The sequence below is a fragment of the Rattus norvegicus genome, chromosome 4 (genome assembly GCF_036323735.1).
Source record: "Rattus norvegicus strain BN/NHsdMcwi chromosome 4, GRCr8, whole genome shotgun sequence".
Taxonomy (NCBI): domain Eukaryota; kingdom Metazoa; phylum Chordata; class Mammalia; order Rodentia; family Muridae; genus Rattus; species Rattus norvegicus.
In genome coordinates, this window is record NC_086022.1 from 135380389 (window position 1) to 135403966 (window position 23578).

At 44.3% G+C, this 23578-nt stretch overlaps 1 protein-coding gene and 1 long non-coding RNA gene across 2 annotated transcripts in view; one reads left to right on the plus strand and one right to left on the minus strand.

Moving 5' to 3' along the window:
- LOC120102358 (uncharacterized) overlaps nt 1-21997 on the plus strand; it is a 44476-nt gene extending 22479 nt beyond the window's left edge. The window contains exons 2-4 of the long non-coding RNA XR_005503806.2: nt 7370-7471; nt 7583-7758; nt 13985-21997. This is a non-coding gene — a long non-coding RNA (uncharacterized LOC120102358). The remainder of the gene's footprint in view (nt 1-7369; nt 7472-7582; nt 7759-13984) is intronic.
- Nucleotides 1-23578, minus strand: part of Pdzrn3 (PDZ domain containing RING finger 3) — a 226213-nt gene that overhangs the window by 53307 nt on the left and 149328 nt on the right. The gene's annotated exons all lie outside the window — the stretch shown is intronic.

Here is a 23578-nt window from a genome sequence, read left to right on the forward strand (position 1 = left end):
ACACACACACACACGAACATGCATCTAACAAGTTCACCCATAGCACAAGGTGCAAGTTTTCCAGCAAGGCGCCAAGCCCTTCTATCCGTCCCTTTTTCTTCTCTGCTGGGGGCCTGCAATACTGGTGTCTGGCAGGGTTTAACTGAGTAAGATGATGCACTCTCCATCTGGAGCACCCAACTTCATGTCTCTTAGTATGTCCCCTGACCTCACCTCCCTTGTCACAGCACTATTCTACAGGCAATGGCAAGCCTTCTGTAGAACTCCAAAGAAAGGCTAGCCTGTGTCTCTATCTCCCACTCCTAGCTTGGAACTCTTCCAGGACCAGATCCCATGTCTTACTCAGATCCATCTGCCCAACTCTCCCCTGTGAGGGTGCTCACTACAGACGCAATAAATGAATACAGTATCAGATACAGAACAAGGGTCTGAATTCTGTGGGGTAGCTTTTCTGACTTAGTGGAATATTGAACCAAAAACCAAATATTCAACATAGACAAAGGGATTGATTCCACAAGAAAGTGAAGGCTTCTAGTCACAAAAAGCACACATGGTAATATACTAACTGATAAGTGGATATTAGCCCCAAAGCTTGGAATACCTAAGAAAAAATTTACAGATCATATGAAGCTCAAGAAGAAGGAAGAACAAAAAATGTGGATGCTTCAATCCTTCTAGAAAGGAAAATAAAATACTCATGGGAGGAAATACAGGGACAAAGAGTAGAGTGGGACTGAAGAAAAGGTCATCCAGAGTCTGCTCCACCTGGGGACTCATCCCATATGCAGCCACCAAACCCACACACTATTGCTGATGCCAAGAAGTGCTTGTAGACAGGAGTCAAATATGGGTGTCCCCTGAGAGGCTCTACTAGCACCCTACTGATACAGATGAGGATGCTTGCAGCTAACCACTGAACTGAACAAGGGATCACAATGGAGGGGTTAGAGAAAAGACTGAAGGAGCTGAAGGGGTTTGTAACATCATAGGAAGAACAACAGTATCAACCAACCAGATCCCACCAGAACTCCCAAGGACTAAACCACCAACCAATGAGTACACATGGAGGGACCCATGGCTCCATATATAACATTGTCCAGCATCAATAGGAAGAAAAGCTCTTGGTGCTGTAGAGGCGCATTTCCCCAATGTAGGGGAATGACAGGGCATTGAGGTGGGAGTGGGTGGGTAGGAGTGGGAACATCCTCATAGAAACAGGGGGAGGGGGAAGGAGGGAAAGGAGATAACATTTGAAATATAAACACATAAAATATCTAAGAAAAAGAAAATTTAAAAAATAAATAAACTTCAAAAAATAAATTCACTTGCTAATGGGAAAAAAAAAGAAAAAGAAATTAAGGCCTAGAGCTTGGGAAAGATGTCTTTTCTGCCTTGGGTAGGAGGATTAGTCTCAGGAACCCTGTACACAAGTTTTGGCCAGGGATTCAGTCACAGTCTGAGGAAATGGTTCAATGACTTCTAGTTAACCGTCAGTAAGACAAGGCAACTTTCTGATAGCTTATCTGAATCAGAGAATGGTCCCTGGGCTTGATAGTCAGAAAGTTGTTTGAAAAACAAGAATGGAAAGACAATATATGTTCAAAAATATCAACCAACACAAAAGAGATGACTTAAAGACATATGTAACAGCATCTCAGTATGATTTTGTTTCTGAGAAGTTTGCTATGTTCAGAACATCAGCTCAGGATCCCACGTCTCATTTTAAACAATGAAAAGAATTTTTTTTCCTCAATAAATTGAGAGTCCGCTGTCTCAAGGGCATTTAGGAATCTCATAGAATACTCTGGCTGTTGGAGACTGACAGTTTCCTGTTCGCACTTGAAGCTCCTGGAGATGCTGTGCCCTGCACGGAGGAAAAGGCAAGCAGACTGCTGAGTTTGTACCGCAGCCACCTTCAAATGTCATACAGGCAGATGAGCATCTGTCTCCAAGACCTGCTTAGCAGAACACAAAGAGGACAAGAAAAAGCGATAAAGGCCAGCAACAGGGGAAAGGCACCTGCTATGCTGTGAGTGTGGCAGAAAAGACCTCTAACTGCTCTTAGCTTCAACAGAAGAGCAGGTTGTCTAATATCCTTGATCTATAAGGCCACCCCTGTTACATGTCTTGTCTTTGGACTGCCACAGCACATTGTGAAGGTTCCTGGACTTCTTTCTGTCATGGGTGACAGATGAGTGTCTCCATTTTCCCCCGAGCTGGACTTGGGAATTCCTAAGAATGGATTCACTCCCCTAAATTCGTCTCATGATCCACAGCCCCTGAAGACCTCACAAAGCATGTGGGAAGAACAAGTCTGAGTTCCTACAAGGTCACCGTGTGGGCTGTGGTGTGGGCCTCTGGATAGGGCAGGGGAGTATGTTGAGATGACTCAATCCAGTCTAAGGAACAGCTTGCAGAAGATGTGTTGAGCTCATAGCATCCTGGAAACAGGGCTTCTCTACCTTATGGAGGGGTGACCACCTGCTCCAGAACTGCAAAGGAAGTCTCATCAAAGGGCAAACACTTGTTAGATTTCTTAGAACATATTTTGGAAGTGGCCAATAAATAAAGGAAAAAAATTACAAAAATGACCATGTTGAAGGATAGAAAAGCCCTTTAGTACACTCTAGTTAGGGGTCGTCAACTTTTCCCATAGGAGGAAGGCTAAAAAGAAAATATGTTTTATGGGATAAGAAGCAAAATCAAGACTATCGCACTATCTTGTATATTCATAACAACCCCTTAAACACAAAATGCACCTATTGTTTGCAGGCCCTACCAAGATGGGCTATACACTGATATGGCTTGTGGATCTTCACTGGCTAACAAGGACATCTGAGCTTATAATAGTTCTTTGATGCTAATGGGAGGATGAGCCAGTGACCCTCACTACTCCACCCAGTCATTCCTGTTCAACCCAAATAGGAACTGTGGCTGAGGGAGTCAGAGCAATGTGCCCAATAACACTCAGCATGCACCTGGCAGCACTGAGATCAGAGTTTGACATCACCCTAAGGCAGGTAAGACCTTGCCTGTCCATTAGGAATGCTGACGTATGCAGCAGGCTTTACAGACTAGCTTCTTGTTGGGAAAGGGCTGGGTCAGGTAAAGAAAACAGCCCAAGAAACACAATGTCCTCACAAAAGGATCCTAGAATAACACATGTGTTCTGTGAAGGGTGACCGTGCCAGCAGGACCCTGCATGGCTGGCCAGTATCATATGTCTGGACAATTCCCCTTCCCCCCGCTGGGCCCACAGGAGTCTCTTCTAAGTATGGAGGGATAAGAAGTCTCTGTCAGATCTGCCTCTGATCTCTGGGCTTAGGTAATGTGCTAGATGTGTAACAGGCTTCCTTCTGCATGATGTGTAGAGGTGAGAGAGAGGCTCCGTGACCCTGCCTAGGCTCCCAGCCCACCTTGCCAGCACTCACAGAATCTGAGGGAATCCTATGGATGTTCTCTAGTCCTTGAACACAAGCTTCCACTGGGTAGCAAGAAAGTCCAGGGGTGAGAAGAAGAGACAAGTGAATCATGGGGACAGAGGAGAGATGGAAAGTAGAGGTCTAGATAAGAGTGGTAGGAATCCAGGCAGGGGTGCAATGCCCTAGGTTCTAGAGAACTTAAGCCACACTTATTATGAATGTAGAGGGCAGGCTCTGAGGAGAGAGAAAGGCAAGTGTCTTAGTCCGGGTTTCTATTCTTGCACAAACATCACGACCAAGAAGCAAGTTGGGGAGGAAAAGGTTTATTCAGCTTACACTTCCATATTGCTGTTCATCACTAAAGGGAGTCAGGACTGGAACTCAAGCAGGTCAGGAAGCAGGAGCTGATGCAGAGGCCATGGAGGGATGTTACTTTACTGGCTTGCTTCCCCTGGCTTGCTCAGCTTGCTTTCTTATAGAACCTAAGACCACCAGCCCAGGGACCACACCACCCACAATGGGCTGAATCCTCCCCCTTTGATCACTAGTTGAGAAAATGCCCTACAGCTGGGTCTCATGAAGGAAGGCATTTCCACAACTGAGGCTCCTTTTCTGTGATAACTCCAGCTTGTGTCAAGTTGACACACAAACTAGCCAGTACAGCAAGTGACAGGGTGATAAGAGCACAAGAGAGGGGAAAGGGAGAGACTTTGGGGACCCTTGAAAACACTACTGGTGTGTCCTGGAGATTCACAGAGTTACAAGCTTGTAAGGAATGGTCAGAGGACAACAACAATCTGCAAAACCATGGGGAGGGGCTAAGGGGAGAGCAGATATGACCTCATCTCATTATCTTACAAATTTTGTTAGGGGTTTCCAGCTAGACGTTGGACCACTGTCTGCATCATCTTCAAGCAAATTTTAATTAAGTGGTAATTCTGAAGATCAGAATTACCATTTAGACACCAATAGTTGCAATCTAAAATACAGGTTAAAAAAAATCTCTCACTGAGTTCCTATGTTCTGGTACACAGGACCTTGCATTCCCGTGTGACAAAACTGAGCAGGGGCAGGGCAAAGCCATTCTCTGGAAATGGGGTGGCTGGTTCTGACTGCTCAGCTGCTCATAGATCCTGTAAGCTCCAGAGCACCAAGGAGCCAGGTTTATGCAAGGTTGGCTGTCTATTATGATATAAACATAAGATCTCTGTCTGGGGCTCCAGGTGGCAGGCAGCCCCACTGGAGGGAGGCTGTGTCTTCTGGGAGCTCCTTCGAGGGGGAGTGTGAGAACGTCACTGCTCCCAGTCTGGTTCTGTCATAGCCCAGGGCTGCAGAGAGTGAGTGGCAACAGTGTCTATTCACGGATGGAAACTGAAGCCTTGTTTCCTCTTCCACCCATTCACCCACCACCCTTACTCATCAGCTACCATGAAGCAGACACCACTGTTTAGGGATTGACACGGTACACACAATCCCTGTCCTAATGCTTCCACAGGACATCAGCTGCTTTGGCTCAGATGACTGATGCCTTCCCCGTCGTTCTACGCTGTCCACTGGTCATAGGTGTCCATAGGTGACATGTCTAGAGTGTCTCACCGTGTGAGGTCTTCCCATGTCTCCTTCATGATTTCCAGCTACAGGGAACTGCTTTGGTGGTTCATCATTCATTTGCCCCATGCACTATTTATGAAATTGCTTTCTTTAAATTTGCTCGCTTGATTTTACTTACGCCTTCGAAATGAAACCTAATCCCCACAATGTGAGAAAAATGATCACTTGCAATGTGTGAAAATTACTATATAGCAACTGTGTGAATTTAAAGATACGAAGACTCACCCTATAGCATATAGAACTGACAGCTTGCTGTGTTTCTCAGGTAGAAGGAGTTTCCCACTGTACTGAATTCCAGCCTCACTCTGACTTTCCCCACACTGTCTTACCAGTTCCGTATGTTTGGCTTCCAGAACCAGTTTGTTTTCTGAAAGATGTCTGGAATCTTCCACTTTACCATCCATTTGTGAACTGGCATATCTTCCCTTGGCTTTGCATGCTGTAGCCTGAACTCCATCCTTCAGCTCCCACATGCATATTAAAGCCAGTCCCAGCTTCCTCACCGAAACTGGTCTGCTGCTCCGCAGTATCTGCAGGTGTCTGCACTCTGCCACCTTTGTGAGGCACAGCCTTCTGTCTTCCCAACCATTTAATTCAAATAGACAAAGGTGAAGCGAAGGGCTTGGGACAGAATGATGTCCAGGGCCAGCCTTAACCATCTAGGAGGAGAACTTTAAGTTCTCCATTGACCTCGTACAAGGGAAAACTTGCTAAGCAGAGATGGTCCTGGAACCTCCAGGCATGTGGCGTAGGCAAAGTCCTCAAGAACTGTGTACTTGAAGGTAGATGGAGGATGAGACAGTGATGCGTGAGGAAGAGATTGTGACTGTTGATGTAAGAGTGAAGGGGGAAGGTTGGACGGAGTGAAAGGGTAGGGCTGCAGTGGTGGCTCAGCCAAGAAAAGCAGCTTGCTGTGAGCCTGACAATGACCCCCTAGGACCCTGTCAAAAAAGCTGGGCATGGTGGCAAGTTAGCATAATCCTGTGCTGGGGAGGCAAAGCCAGGTAGATTCTGAGACTCACTGGATAGCTGCTATCTTAGCCAAACCAGCAAGATCCAAGTCAACGAGCGACTCAGTCTCACCCCCACCCTCCCAGTATGGTTTGTGTGTTGAGGAATGATACTCAAGGTTGCTTTCTCATATCACATCCATATGTAGCCATATACAGGCACATGAACATACACGCATGTATACAGGAACACAAATGATCACATATACAGAACAGGGAAATGGCACTAGGTTGTAGGCAGAGCGAGCTGAAACACGAATTTTGAGCTGGGCATCCAACGAGCAAACGGCTGTGGTTTCTTCGGTGGCTCTCAGACAGAACCTCTTAGAGCTCCAGTGGATATTTTGACAGCTTTCCCTTTCGGCTAGGTTCTGGAATTCAGAACTGGTCCTCATAGCAGACTTATATGAGCTTGGAATTGAGTCATGGGACGCTTGGCTGTGAGGTTTGAAGAGGCTGGGTAACTGTGGCGGGGGGTGGGGTGTTGTGCATTAGCTGGGTGACTTGGGCATTAAATAGAAGCTGGTTCAGGAGTTTAAAGCAGCTCTACTCAGAAGATAAAGAAGAAGCACTAAAGACACTTACTTTGGGGAGAAAAACTGCCAACTGAGGCTTCATAATTCACTTCTACCTATGAGGTTCAAGTGCCATCAAGTCTGAAATTACTTACAAAGCTTCTACCCTGGATTTACTTTCTATATAAAAATGACACTTCACAGAGTAAGTTAGTAAACGCCATAAAGACCAATGATTTGTTTTGAGAGGGAGATTCTGCCAACAAACGGGCAGTACTAATTTTTTTTTTTAACACTCTGGGAAAATATAACAATTTACTGTATTTGTGAGCTGGGTAAGAACCAGTGACATCCTCGATCTTAAAAAAAACAAAACCAAAACAAAACCAGATATATGTGTGTCTAAATGCCAATAAAAGTTTTCTACACTAAAAACGGGGAGAAGTTGAACACTAGATCACAGGTAACACACTCGCTTAGGATTCTGGTCTTATGACCAGAGCCCAGAGGCAGGGAAAATGGAAGTGATTTAGAACAGTCTCTGGTAAGATACATTTGATATTAGTGGGCTTGCTGAAGCGAAACAGTAATATCAGAGAGATACAAAGGTGTGAAAGCCATTATAGTGCGTCCAAATGGTAGGAGGCCTTGACGCTGACATCTTTCAGGTAAGCAGCCTGTAGCCACAGGCAGCAGTATACTGGCCAATATCAACTAGAAAGCCGATGAGTGGGTGCTCTAAAACCACAATTTAGTTTTCAGAAGGAAGGGATGAGTGGTAAGACCGTGTTTCTCCATCTCTCTTTCCCAGCACGGGAGACCCATGAGGACAATGAATTCTGACTAACTTGCTATGGCCTCCCTTGGGGTGAGCCAGCCTTGTTTATTACAGGAAATGGATTGGATTTCACAGGTATGTATGGATATTGAGTACTTCTTCAAAGATTTTGCTCGGGCAAGGCATATCGTGGCCCCGGCTACCCACCTCATTAACTAATTCTTACCCATGCCTTGTGTGCTCTAGACTAGTAAGACACTATCATTTGGATACCATGGAGTGGTACACCCAAGGAGGAACACGCTGGAGATGAGGGAGTAGCTACGAGCACACTGTCTCATAAGCGTCATACAAGGCTTCAGTTGTTAGTACCTTTCTTGTAAGACCAAACGAAACAACTCCAAAGGCATACTCAACCTAAGGTAAGAATTTTGAAAAGGGCATAAATAACTAATTAAACACCCTCTTCCTAGACTCTCACCCATTGTCTGTGGATCTGGCCATGTGGGCTTAGAAAAGAACCATGACCCAGGGAAGCGCAAGTGGATGGAGGAATGGAATGCTTCTGGACAAGAGAAACTCCCCATCTGATGGAGAGGTGGGGAGGATCACAGAAGGAGGAGCTTCAGAGCCTCTCCAGTCACATACTGAGTCATACTGTAGGACTGTGTGTTCTCCATGTCTGTGCTTGAAGTATCCCCCACCTAGAAGAGCCCCATGACCCACTGTCTCCCAGCATTTCTTCCCTACCCCTGCCAGCTACGTGGTGACAGCACTTTGGCAGGATTCTTGACTGATTCTGATTGGCACAGGCTCCGTGTTCCTGCTCCATGCCAACCCCCTGAAATGCGGCAGGCTTTACGCAGTCCCTTTTAATTCCATTTTTCTTACACTGTCTCCCCCTACCCCCAGTGCTGGTCACCTAGCATATTAGTTCTGCTTTGCATTGCAAAACACCTGATAGAATGTAAGGAACAGAGGCCCTTTTTTGTAGTTGAGGCTACAGCCCTCCCTGACTGCAGGAGCCTGAGGCAGCTAGCCAGGAAACAGACAGAGATAGAAGCTGATACTCAGCCTGATTTTTCCTTTTCATTCACTCCAGGACCACAGCCCACATGACAGTGCCCTAAGGAAGGCCCTTAGGGAGGGCTTTCCAACCTCAGTGAACACACTCTACAAAGTCCCTCACAGACATGCCCATGGATTGCTTCTCCTACATGACTCTAGATGCCTCCAAGTGGTTCCTGTTTACCATGACATTCAGACACACAGGCACCCTCCCAGTTATGCCCGAGACCTTAGGCTTTCCACACTAACAGGCATGCACTCCTGGGCCACCATCCATCCTGATAGGACTGTTGGCTATGCCTCTTGTTTGTCCCTTTCCTTCAGCCCAAAGCTGTTCCCTAGGTATCTTTCAGATTCACACCTGCTATGGCCCCACCTCTTCCTCCAGCCTTCCCCTCACACTTCTCCATAGCCTACATCCGACAGCCTTTACTTTCACTCACTTACATGATTATTAAGTTGCTGTCCAGGACATTTAGGGTCCTATGAGGTCGCCTGGTTACTTCATGACAGCACTGAGATGTGTCCCTAGCCCCCTTCATCTAAGCACCAGTACTAGTTCTCCTCTAATGTAGACCTTTACCACCCCCATCCTCCCAACAGTATGTATTTCATTAGGTCTTAGTAGATTACCATAGGCCCTTCTGGCTACGTGCACCGGCTCTCTTCTTTCTTCTAAATAATGGGGTATATCTCAGAAATAACTACCTTTCTACACCACAGTGTAATATCTAGCACACATGTCAACTTTCTCCCTTCTTTATCCTTTCTGTGAGCTCTCCTGGAGAATATAGCAATTGGGACTGTCTGGTGCCATCTGAAGATGCCTCTTATCAACCAACAAGCAAGGTCTAGCAAGGCTGGGCCCCTGGGATTTGGAATGAGGATGTTCCATTGCAAATCAGGCTCCAGCATAGGCTGTCTCTTCCTTAACCAACATTTCATTTAGCCACACAGGACTGTGAAGAACTACTCATATTCGATTACTCAGTAGAGTGTCTTGCAGATTTTTAGATTTCCCTCTTTCTTATCTTTTCATACTCTTGATTTTTTTCCACATCTATTGGGGGTGACACACATAATATACAGTTCTTTCCGTCAAGAATCTTAGGGTCTTAGCAAGTCCACAGGCACAGAAGCAAAACTGTCTAAACAGGACTTTCAATGAGCCATGACAGACGCAGGAACAACAGAATGGACAGACAAGACAAAAGAGTTAATTCCACTTGGTTTATCAGAGAACGTGTCACTCAAAATACTAAATGCCAATCTAAATCTTATTTTCCCTTGGGGAAACTTAGCTTCTGTAGGAACCACGGGTACACTTGATATAAAAAGATTCCCAAGAGGGAAAAATCATGGCCCGAAATAATTAGGGCAGAATTATTCAAATTTTGGAGTGAAGTTCGTGGGTATAGTGATGGACGAGACAATATAATTGGTGGCCACCCTGGGAAGGCATTCCCAGGGCTTGTCAACTCAAGCCGGAGAAGCCATGGGGACACCAGACAGGACACATCTACACCGGCTGTACCGTCACAGTGAACAGCCATCACCATGGCTACCACTACCCAGTTTCCAGGGCTAGAAGAGACCTTCGCATTCATCTTGCGAAGCGGTGCAGCTGGATGAGCAGGGCTGATTTCTATGGGCCTTTGAACTTCTGATTCTTCTATGCTTCTTTGAGTCTCATTTTAAGCCTGGTCTTTGCAGAGGTAGGGGAGGAGATCACAGATAATTAAAGCTGAGAATCTTCTCATTTTGTGGTGGGGCTAACAAGTGAAACTCCGGGTAATGATGTAATCCAACTTGTCAAAAAGGAAAATGAAAAGAGAAGACAGAAGGCAGGACAGAGCCTGGGGACCTGTGTGCCATGTCATCTTCTAATTAACTAACTGATCCTTTAAACTGTCAAACTCGGCGAGACACTCTATGGCCTGGCGTCTGATTAATATTCATACTTAGGCACTGGATGCTCTGATTTAGGTCCCAGTGGTTGTAGTTAAACATCAGTCTTTAAAAAAGAGAGAGAAAGAAAGACCTGCCTGGTAAGCGCAAGTGTCCGGGTTTTACATTCATAGAGAAATGAACAGAGACCACCCTGAGGTCCCTGCTCCACGGCAAGAACAAATCCCCATGGATCCATATTGATTTGTGAGTTATGATGTGGACTTGTATATTGAAAAAATAATTATTTTGCTTCTTTCCTCTGGCAGCCACCTTGTTAATCACACTTGGTACATTATTGTTAAATAAGTGGACAGCACCTGTAAATTTATGTGGTAATATAGCCAAGCTTTTAATTTCAAACAAAGGTAATTGAATATATAATTTAACCAAAACAAGCCGGAATTGATCATTTAGTTGAGCTGTCACTAGTAGTAACCTCCACTTTTTGTTCTTATAACTTGAGCTCCAAAGGGATACTATAATACAGACTTCTATTGACATGCAAAAGATGTTTGAGCCAGTGTATAAGGTGCCTATAGCTGCTGAGGGAACATGGTGGACAGTGACAAAACCAGGAACCTTAGGAGGACTTTTCCTTTCCTGACTTTACTCTTTATTTATTAAAGACTTGACAAAGAAGAAAACAAGTCAGCCCAATCTACTGCATTTGCTTTTAGGAAATAGTTCTTAAAATTATTTTGGGTTAAACAAATATGCTATAAGGCTAATAGTGTAAATGCAGTCTACAGTGCCCCAGGACCCTGGTAGGTAATAAGAAATAGTAATCCACCCCAGTCATTTTCATCGATGGAAGATGGCATATACACAATAATGCAAACCTTTGTGTGTGTAAGAGAAACCCAGTTGAAATACAGATTGAGCAGGCAAACATGGTCAGGCAGGTTTAACTCCAAGAGCAAATTCCTTTAGGTTTGTTTTTATTTCTATTACCTAGTCCAGGATAAGGAGGAAAACCATCCACCAATACCATCATGGCTGCTCTGGGTCACGCCTACCTGCAAAAGCTCAACTGTGACAGGTTGCTCAGGAAGGATTGGCAAGTGTCTCAATTCTTTTTGCTCTCTTGGAGGAGACCATCAATACCAAGGATCAGAAGCCCCTCTCCCACCCCCTGGCAGTCAGTCATCTCTGGGGTTTCAAGGATTTCTTATACTTTTATAAAAAACAAAAAACAGAAACAAAAAAATAATAATAAAATAAAGAAGCTGTTACAGTCCAAATGTCACACATGCCCACCTCCACTCAGAGTGGAGCCCTCAGGGGACCTACCGTTGTCACTGCTGGTCCAGACCTGTGAACTCTCCGTCTGTCAGGAGGGTGCTACCACCACTGCAGGGGCATTTCACCTCAGAAGGCAGTGTAGGCTCCCTGCTTGCCAGGTGATACCCTTATAGTGTGTTCCTCCAAGCTGCAAATACCTCTTGAGGTGGGGAGCAGGCTTCCGAGACACCGAAACTGGCTCAGCTCCACAGGCAATAAAGTAATTAATGGTGTCTTTCAGGGCAAGCGCAGTAAAAAAAAATAATTGCTCTCCAATTTTTTACTGCTAATGAATGATTGGTACAGTCAATATTTGTGTTGTTGGGAGTGGATGTGTGGATGGATGTGTGAGTGGGATGGAGAGGGAAATCTTGGGGATGCAAATACTCAAACCAGTCTATCAGTTCCCTAATACAACTCTAAACGGCAGACCACAAACACTAGAGAAGGCGCGGTATGGAAAGACAGCACACTGACTAATCCAACTGAGGCCAAAGCCTGACACTTAGGACATGGCACAAAGATACTCCAAAGGGGGTCACTAAAGAGAATAAATAAGTGGGATAAAAAATGCTGAAGCTAAATTGTCTTTAGAGACCAGACTGAGTTACCAGCTACCTGTCTTTCCCGCCTTGTCTAGCACCATGCTCACTGTGTCAAAACATAGCTTCCTCCCAGCTCTCAAAAGAACACACAGCTCGCTGACGCCAGGTGACTCCACCCCTTGTAATCGCTTTGGGTTCTATATGAGGTCATCGGCTTTCTCTCTATTGAATTTCACAGACACTGAAGCCTCTCACCTCACAGAGCTCTATAAACAGCAGATTGTAAGATAAACAATCTAGTTGCTCATTGGGAAGTGGCTTTACTGTGCAGTAGAGACCTCGCACTCGTGTGTCAGACAGAAAGGACGCTGTGAAGATCAGACAGAATCAGATCAGTGCCAGTACACAAAGGAGTGATCTGGATTTGGGGGTGCTTGCCGGTGGATTTGGTGTAGCCATGGACATATCTATCTTAGGCTACAATAATATTTTGACTCTGATGGAAGAGGGAAAATGGCTTGCTGGCTACAGAAAAACAACAAAATGCTTGATCTTCAACTATCACCCCAGAAATTTGGTTGAATCTTGGTTAGCTGTGGAGGAGTGATTCCAGGACTCTTGTGTATACCAATCTGTTGATACTCTAGTTCCTTCTTTACATAAAATGAGTAGTCATTGCACACAATGGCCTCTACAGATCCTCTGAACACTGATTGCTTATATACGGAATTGTAATGCTATACAAATAATTGTCACACATGCTGTTTATGAAATAGCAACATGTACATGTTTAGTAGAGTTCTGTGTGTGTGTGTGTGTGAGTGTGTGTGTGTGTGTGTGTGTGTGTGTGTGTGTGTGACTGGAGATCAAATCCAGTGCTTTGTAGACTCTAAGAAGCATTCTACCACTGAGATAGACCTTCACCTGGGCAAGCACAACTGTGTTGCAAATTCATGTGTGTGAGCATGGTGGTGTGCTTACCGTGGCACGTGTTTATAGGGCAGAGGACAATTTCAGGTGTCAGTCCTCCCCTTCCACCTGTCTGAGGCTGGATCTCCTTGGTTTGCTGCTTCTTTTTTACTCCCTGCTATCTGACTGGGAAGCTTCTTGGGAATTTCTCGTTTTCTTTTTCCCATCTTGGTTTAAGAATCGGAACTCCAGAGGCATGTGCAACTGGGCCTGCATTTATTTTGGTTCCAGGATTAGAACTTGGGTTCTTATGCTTGTGTGGGTAAATACCTTCTCCAGTGAGTTAGCCCCTCAGCGCTGAGTTTAGCTTTTTGTTTGCTTTTGTTGTTGTTTCTTGTGTCTGGTTACTATCTTTGATTGGCTGACTGCAGGGATAGCTTGCAGAGAGGCAGGATAAGAGACGATCTAACTGAAAAGGGAGACAACATAACCGTGCTAGGCTAGTGATGCTATCTATAGACACAGTGGGGTGAGTAGAGGGTTTTCAACCTGAACAAGCTTCACTGCCACCAACATGATGACATTCTTTTGATGTTTCTTCCAGGGAACCCCACACTAGCTACATCCCAGAGTTCTCTAAACTAGCATGGCAGTATCTACGTTAAGTGTGCAAATATATTCTATTTAAATTTGTTCTCCCTATTATAACTCCACTAATGGATCTGAACGTGTACAGATTATGAGGGGACCCCCATGCTCACAAAATAACAATATATCCGGCCAAGTCACATCTGTGGAAACAGGCTTCTAGAATCATCTAGCTGGTGCTCTTATTCACACACTAATTTTAACACTTACAATTCTAATACATATACTTCCTTTCCTTTCTTTACAGGGCATTCCATTTTACTTGGATCCAAATTTTAAGCAACCCTGGCTTGATCTCCAAGCAATACTCATCCACCACTGAGTAGATATGGACGAGTAACTGTATTTTATGAGCTATTCACAAGGGAAGGGCTCTCACCAAGCTTTCAAATGGAATTCTTTAACTGGCCACAGCTCTGTTGTTTTAAAGTCATCTGCAGTTGTCCTTAGCTTGTTCTTCTGCATAATTGATTAGACAGCTGTCAAATATGTGTGTCCCCCTATCTCGTAACTGACATTCATACGGGGATAGATGAGAGAGGAAATGGGCTGTGAACAAATGGACACTGGGCCATTGAAGAGATGGAAGAAAAAGAGGCTGAGGCTGAGAGGCAACAGTAGGGAGAAGCAAGATCTCTCTTCACCAGCAGGTGGGCTCACCAGTGAACCCACACCCACAGAAATGGACTTACAGCACAGAATGGCTTGCTCTACACCATGACTGCTGTGGTCTTTTTTTTTTTTTTTAATCTGAGCCATATAGATTGCGCCCAACTTTAAAGATAGATGTATGTCACTGACATATGATTATATACAACCCCAAAGATTTTACCACGCCAAGTGTATTGACACTTTAATGTAAAACATAGCTTGAAAGCCTCTCTTAGATTTCCCTGAAGAGAATGCCTCATCCCTGTAAGTGGGGCCAAATAGTGCGGTTCCTAGGATTCCCTATGCAGATGACTGATCTCCATGTAAAGCCGCGCAGCATCGCGTCTAAGCTAACATGCTCATTCTGTTTGATCTCCGTCCATTTCCTGCATTGTACTAAGGGCCTCTTATCCCTGTCCAACATCAACAGGTCATTCAGAGAGGGGTCAGTGTCAGCCAATATAAATAACCATTATAAAACCTCTAGCATGCTTTAAATCAACAAGCAAAGTGGCCTATGCTGTTTAAAGTATAAATTCCAAATATTTTCATGGCAGAGGGTAGAGGAGGTCTACAAAAAGCACAGTTGAAAAAAAAAGAGAATCAGAGTTAAATGATCCAGTCATGGTGAGCCACTCCAGCACATGGTTCCCTATTTTAAAACCAGCTTGCAAACAAATGTCCACAGAGCCCTTCCTTCCCCTCTTGGAGAAGACAGACAGCTTGGGTTGGAAGACCACAGGCGCCCGTGTTTCACAAGAGTTTCACACACATGGCTGACATTACCACCATGTTTATAAACCCAGGGAGGCTCAACCAAAACTATAACAGCTAGAGAACTGGAAGAGACTCAGAGTATGAGGAGGAGGTGACAGATCTCCCTCCTGCTTCTTTTTTTCCCTCCCAAAGCCTGTGTGTAGAAGGAGACACTGTAACTCCCACTAAGCATCTCCAGAGAATGGTTCTTGGGAGGAAATCATAGGAAGGGGGTTGATGGGAACAGGCTAGGACTTACTGATATCTGTCTTGGGAAGAATACATGAAGCCCATCTGGGAGTTCAGATCTCCCTCCTTTTTTCCTGTCTTACATCTGTTGTTCCTGAACTCAGTCTGCATGATCTGAGAGCACAATGAGCCAGGTAGACCAGTTCCTACACATGCTAAAGGGGGCACAACCATGCAGAACATGCTTAATAGTGACTATAACCCTCCCTGGTGGAGCACTATCTATATCATTGTGGAAACAGTTGGCTGGGTGTGGCAGTTCACATCTTTAATCCCAGCACGTGGGAGGCAGAGGCAGGTGGATTTCTATGAGTCTGAGGCCAGCCTGGTCTGCACGGCAAACTCCAGGACAGCCAGGGCTATCCAGTACAAACCTGTCTAAAAGGAAATTTAAAAAAAGGGGGGGGGATAGAAGAAAAGAGACTCTAGAACAAGTTTGGAAAGCAAGGCACTATTTCACAGATAACTAAATATGATTGCTTTAATAACCATAAGCAGATGAGTCCATAATACCCAGGTTCTGTCTAGCCCGAGGCCTGGGCTGTTTTAAAGCCAAGGTTAGCTATGAATGTAACCCCAGGCAAAATTGCAAAGACACTTAAAACTCTGTGTGTGTGTGTGTGTGTGTGTGTGTGTGTGTGTGTGTGTGTGTGTGTGTGTGAACTGTTTTGTAATTTAATTGCACAGTTCTCAAGCATGAACTTTATAGCGGAAAACTTCATGTTGCAATGTCAAAGTGTTAGACAAGTTTGAAGGAGGTGTTTACAAATTCCATCACTGCATATTGGCCTACTGGCTGAGTTTAAGCCTCCTTAGATACCTTTATCTGTTTCCATTTTGGTAGGGAAATGTGTCTTGATTTTCTATCCCTTTCCGTGGCTGCTTTCTCCTGGAACCACAGCCAGTTCTATGCCTCCTCCCTGGAGTTATCTGCTCAGAGAATGCACAAGTACTTTCTGGTAAACTGAATGTTTATCTTTGGGAGCCTTCTCCCAGCTTGCAAGGTAAGTTTAGTGTTTATTGTTAGGGAAAGAGCTGCTTTTCTGTGGCAACTTTCCCATTATGGTGATCTGTGCTGATTTTCTTTAAGATCCATCCCCCAAGTTATTTCCCTTATGCCTTACGGTGACTTCGCAGGGCAAGACCCCTCGGGTCCACGCTATTATTCCCAAGTGTAGACAGAAAGGTGAGGGAATGACTCACAATGACTTAGAGCTAGAACCAGAAGTAACTTCAACAAATCCAGCAGTAGATCTGGGACCCTTTAATGCTTACAAAAGAGGCTGGCCTTTAAGAAATGACCACTCCGTGATGCCCATGCTTGGGGAGCTATACATCAGATTCAGGAAGTCAAGGGACTCACCGTACTTGCTACCTACAGTAATCTATTTTTGTCTATTAAAACTCTCCAGATTCAGGTATAATAATTTCTGTTTTTTTTCATTTATATAACATATATTTTGCTTTAACTATGACACCCACTCCCAATGTTCTGCCAAGGTAGAAGATTTGACAGTTTGACCATGATAACCTACCTTTCTCTAGCATCAAGCAAATAAAATGTAAAACAAACAGTGGCTTTTCTTTGTTCTGTTTCTCTTTTGTTTGGACTCCCACAATCCAGGAGGGATGTGAACTCACTGTGTAGCTGAGGCCAGTCTGTAACTCTTGATTCTCCTGCCTCCATCTCCAAATGTTAGTGTGTGCTGCTACAGCCCTGTTAAGATTTTTTTTGAACTAGGCAAACTGTACTTTTTTTTTTCAGTAGGCCAATTGTCCTCATCTGACTCCCTGCTAATTTTCCTGATGATATTTGACCAGAACAGGCTGATTTAGATAATTCCATGTCCATGGACAAAAAAATAATTGATGACATCAGCATAGTTATGGGAATTAGACTTATTAGTTAATTACAAAGCCAGTAGAGGGAGCACAAACCCTGCATAAATAATATGCATTTCTAAGTGGCTTACAGAACATGCATGCACACATGCGTGTTCTGTTGCTTCATGGTGCTACACTCCCACGTGTGTTTGTTCACGGTGCTCCCCTCTCCCCTGGTGCAGTTGTTCCTGTCGAAGGGTGAGACTTACAGAGTTGGCAAACACTTTCTTATTCATCCCACATCAGGATGGTTTTCAGTGTGCTTGTTCCAAACAGAAACTTAACGGAGCCAGTTTTCTTTTAAGAGACAATAAAAGTTTATGTTTGTGGGTGACTAAGATTGGACAAAAGTAAAGTAGACTAATGGCTATCGGGACAAAGAAAGAAAAATAAATTCATCCTTTAAAAAACAGGAACCTGTCTAGTACTGGGTGGGAGGACGACAAGGAAGCCTACATGAATGTAGATGGTTGAAACATATCATGTGCATGCACGAGGATGTCAGAATGAAACTCACTATTGTGTGTAATTAAGGAAAACTAGTCTGCCCTAAGTACTGCTCATGTTTGAAATAAATGGTCACGGCTTTCTCATTTAAACCACAGGCTATTCACAAGTTTTGTGATTGACATGGCGCATGTCTCCCACCAAAATAATGCCCGTGTAAACAGAAAGATGAAAGGCATTTGTTCATGGGTTGGGTAGAGAAGTTAGGGCCCAAACACTCACAAGTAGTCCAACTCTTTAAAATACAGTTGTAGTCAGGTTAAATACAGTACCACCTGATACGACTTAACATTTAACCAAAAAATAAATATTGTAAATAACTTGATTTTTTTGTATTACATGTTTGTTTTCTTGTTTCCCTATGTCAGGAATGTAAAGCAGAATGTAAATAAAATCACATAATGCGAGCTTTTATTTAAACTATATGTATTCTGACACTATTTTTCTATTAAGGATGAACGGTGGCTGGAAAGATAGCTTAGTTGGGTAAGTTCTTGCCTTGTAAGCACAAGGACCTGAGTTCAATGCCCACATAACAAAAGTCAGGTGTCGTGTTGTCTGCTTATCATCCCAGTGTTGGGCAGATGGACACAAGAGGATCCTTGGTTCTTACTGGCCATCCAGCCCAGTCTACCTAATGCATTTTAGGCTACTGAGAAACTGTTTCAAAATGAAAATACAAACATAGCCAGAGAAATATATTGGAGATTTTTCTCTGGCTTTCACGTGCATATATACCAGAGTGTACACACACACACACACACACACACACACACACACACACACACACACTAATAGGGAAGGTTCTCCACTTTGGCTCATATTGAAGGGATTTATCAAGGACTTGGAACAGAGAAATGGCAGTAATGAATGAATCTTTGGGAAGAATGGCCTCACCAGACATCTGTCTGGTTTTAGAGCCAACTAGTTTAGAAGCACAAAGAATGTTGGAGTCAGTCACACTGTTATAGAGCCTATACCTGTGCATTCCTTCTAACCATTGTCTGCACTGAGTCCCTGGCCCACGGACAACCTGCTAATCCACTGTCTGTCACTTTAGGGACATCACTATGGTCTGAATATTTGTGTTCCCATGAACAAGCATGGTTAAATCTACTGTGATGGAGTTAGCAGGGAGTGCATTTAGGATGGGGTCAATATTGTCACAGAAGAGGACTAGAGAGGACTCTCTTATCCCTTCCTCCAGAGTAGGAGACATCGAGAAGGTATAAGCTAAGAACCAAGAGACAGGCCCACATTAGACCCCTTATCCGCCTTCACCTCTATTCTGGGAATAGCGTTCTATTCCCATCTTTTACAAGCTAGCAGGCTGTTCTACAAGTGAATGCTTATTCTACAAGTGAATGTGGAGGATAGTGGAAGTAGGATCATCCAGGAAACAGAGGGGTGTACTGGGTTCAGTACCTAGGACTTGGTTATCGGTGGGAGACCGTAGCCTGCTCCTAATTTTTACCCTTTATTCCCTTTGAAAAGCTCTGAATGTGACGGGCTCTGTAAATGAGGCCCTTATCAGTAATCTTCAGCTCAGATTGGCTGTGCTTTCTGCCTCAATGTCCTCAAGTACCGCAGGCATCCTCTTGCCTGAAATCTCGGATACCCAGCAGGAGGCTGTAATTGCAAGCAACTAACCATGCCCACAGCCAGAGCCAGTAGCTCCCCTCAGAAAGGTTCCTTCTGCTTTACAAACAAAACAGATCCCAGAGTTCATCAGCTTCCTGGAAACGGGTGCTAGTATACCTAAGATGCTTTTAAGTCATTTTTATCAATACTTGAAGAAAAATGTCCCCAAACTTTTAAGGTAAATTAAGGTTTCTTGGATACCTGGTATGCACAAGGGATGACCACAGAAACAACCGAAAGATTTCATGGATCCCAAACCGCGTTATGAGTTTAGCATTCTTTAAAATTCTTATTTGACAGAACGCAAATCTGGGACTCAGAGCAGTTAGGTAACTTGCCAAGGTTATTCAGCTGTCACATGTCTGTCCACGGAAGCCCACACATGCCTTTTTTTTGTTAGAGCTCATTACAGATCCGTTTTCAAATGACAAAACATGACAAATTTCGTGGAAGACAGTAGAATCTATTATTGTTAGAGTTCTCTCTCTCTCTCTCTCTCTCTCTCTCACACACACACACACACACACACACACACACACACGCACACACACACACACACACACACACACACACAAAGAATAAGCTTGCCGGTGCTGAGAATTAACACAAGAAAGAAAGTATTAGCAGATGAGTCCCACCTTTATAAAGATTGTCAGTAGGGGCAAGAGAATGACAGATGGCCAAATGATTCTGAGTGCCTGCATCTTGAGTCCTCACAGGTCACTGCCAGGCTGCTCTGGGAGCCAACTCACCCGTCATCCATCAGGGTTCAAGACCAGGATCAACAGAACTGGTGTTCTGCAGCTCTGCATCCTGATTGATCCTGACCATTGCTTGGAAACTACGGGCATGTCAGGATTTGGGAAAAATTAAAATTCTTCCCAGGAGGCACAGTAGATTTCTGGCCAGTGTGGCCCACTCATTTTATTTAATAAGAAATTGATCAGCAAACAAATGGTGCCTGTTTCCATCTGGTGAAGAACTTAACGGAGGCTCTTTGTGGATTAGGTAGGAGTACAAGCGTTCATTTCCCTTTGACTATCATTCATTCTAACGAGTGACAGGTTGGTTTCAGGATCAACAGACCAGTTAGTGGGTCTCATCTAACTGTGTCAGAAAATGGCTGAAAATCTAAATCCTGTCATTTACTTCGGTGAGAACAGCCAGGCTTGAAAGAGCTAACCATTAGTCAGGCCTATGTTCCAGATACATGTTTTTATTTTTAGCATATCACAGCCATGCACTGTCAATTTTGCAGATAATTCAGGAAGCTATTTAAACCTAGGATAGGTAACTCCAGCTTAGAAACCGCAGAAATCCTACAAGGAATCATTTGGACACTTCTCCCATTGAATTAAATAGACACCAGGGAGACCTGTGCCATCTCATGAATATATTAGGTGCTGATCAGCACAAATGTGTTTATATTAAAAATGGCTCTTTGGCTTCAATTGTCTGTTTAAGAGATACCAGCTCCCTGTTGGGACCCGCTGATCGAAAAGTCCTCATGATAATTTGAACATAAACACACATAACTTTTCAAGTATTCTCTCTTTTAAAGCAAGGCCTAGAGAGATTATTAAAGCATTTGGGTGGTTCTAGGGATGGCAGATGTATCTTATCACAGATGTGTCACACACACAAAGGGGGACGCACATGTCACTGCCACTGCCACGCCATCCGCAGCTTGAAGACTCCAAAGGACAGGGGTTCAGCTATGGGGCAGCCAGAGAAAGGGTCATGATTCACCATGGCGGGGCCAGCATTCGGACACATAGTCTTTAATTGCCTAGTTGTCATCTCCCATATACTCTGGGGTGACATTGGGCCTAGAGTGATGAAGAAAATAAAATAAATGCACAGGGTCTCATGTGTTCTGCCATCTTGAAATGCCCTATTTGCTCAATATTCATAAAGGAGAGGAAAAAAATTAGAGTTCATCTTTTTTTTTTTTTTTTGGCCATACATTGTTTTGCCTGAGCATAAATTGGCATATTATGCTCCCTCAATTATACAGACAGCAAGATGTTATATGATTTAGGTTGCAATGACACTGTTCTTTATGCTAACGTTTCCGATTATGAAGGCTTGCAGTTGGAATGGCCCACCAGGGGTATAGAATTGTATTGTGACTAAAGCATTATGGGGTTTGTGAGCTGTAAATGAGCTCTTGGTGTTGTCTAAGGTCAAGATGTTTCCTTCCTCCATTTCTGTGCGACGTCACGAGAAGTTAAGTCTGCAACTCTTCCATTTGGGTACAATGGTATGCCAGGAAAGCAGCAAAGCCTTTAGCTGGGTTCTTCCTTCCTCTCTGTGTGCTGCATGGGGGCTGTCCCCTAGCAGTTCCTACCAGTCAGGGCTGCAGTCACAGCTTAAGTGGTCACCAGAAAGTGTCAGGTATGCATGATGTTGAGCCCCCTGCGGGTGGTGTCTTATCTGCTGTTTCCAGCAACCTCCAGCTAGAGTGGTACCAGATAGACTTTGCAAATGATGAAAGGGGGCTCAGTGGGCCCACTCACCTCAGGCTTCATTCACTGAGGATCAGCTTTGGTTTGAAGCTCATGCTCTGGACAAAATAATAGGCAGCACTTAGAATATAGTTTCTCTACTCCTTTTATGAGTAGTTACTGTGGGGACCATGAAACTACTGCTAGACTAGACTACTAGAAAGAAGAAGACAAGGGAGGTTGGTGTATAAGGTACAGAAAGGGGTGGTCGTGTTAATAGCAGAGGGGTGACAGAATCCCTGTTCTCAGGGACTCACTATCTAGCTGCCTCCTCTAGGTGCACCCTTATTCAGGGAGACCTGGGAAGGACGGGGCCGTTGAAAGCACAAAGCGGAGAGCTCAGATGGTCAAGCGGAATGGGCTGATTATCCAGACACAGACTGTGCGAGCTGCTTGCTTATTCATCCTCCTAAGCTGTTGTTTCCAAGGTGGACCCAAGATGCTGGTAGCTCCAGGCACCACTCGAAGCTTTGCCATGTGCATGTGTTGGTGTTCCTCCTTGTCACTCATGGTTCCGGTTATTTGCAGATACCTTATCCACACATCTGCTACAAGGCAATTTCATCCTTAGAAAAGCCTTGTTAAGCTCCATCTTTTAAAATATGAACTTCCGATTCCATTCTGTCAGGTTGCTGAATATCTATCATCTTATTTGGGTATTGGCTGTTGAGCTGTGTGTAGGTGAACTAACTGTTCTATGGGAGTCTAAATTCCACAGGAACACAGCAGATACGAGCTGCCATCTACATTGGCAAAACAGGCTTCATATTCACTCCTTGACCTCGAGAGAGCGGCCCCTGATACACAGTAGTACGGCCTCACCGGATGTCTGATGGAGAATAGCATGGGTCTGCTTAGAGTCCTTTGGAGACGATTGCATTTTGAACCTCACCCTCCTCCTGTGCTTTCCAGCTTGAGCATCTTTCTCAGATGCTTCTTGTGGCACAGCGGGAGAGGATGTGGTGCAAGCATGAACACTTACCTCTGGCTTTCAGGATTTGCTGAGGGCTTTGGGAAAATAAAACCCCAAGCGGAAAAGGCAAAACGAGCCACCCCTTCTATATTTCACAGGGAAAAGTTCGAAGGGGCCAAGAATCGAAGAGCTGGGCCCTCGGGTTTGTACAATCACAAAGCCGACCTGGTCTGAACATCGGGAACAATCTTCTGGGAGTCACAATTATTGTTGTACATTATTTGTGTTTAGTGCCAGAGAAACGATTTTCTTTTTGCAATATCTCTGCCCCAATAAAATTAAGAACGTAGTGGAGGCTCCAAATATCCCCCAAAGGGCCCAGCTGAAAAAAATTTATTGTTTCTACTGCCAGAGGGACTTATGGTTGCTTTCTTAATAGGTATGGTCGGATATACCATCCGTTTCTTTGGTCACTAGGTGGATTCATTTATCTTTCTTTTGAAGCACGCACTGAAGGTTTTAAGCAAAATAAGGCCCTTCAATTGATTAAATCTTCCACGGGAGGACAAATCGCCTAGTGGTTTCAGAATAGATCTCCCCAAACAAGAAAGCCTTGAAATAAAAACAGACACTGAAGACTGTATTTTCTGATTGTCAGTCAAGCTAATTATGCTTTACTCGAAAGCTTTGTCTATCAGCAAGAAAGGGAAAAGCAATTGAGGGCTCTGTCCTC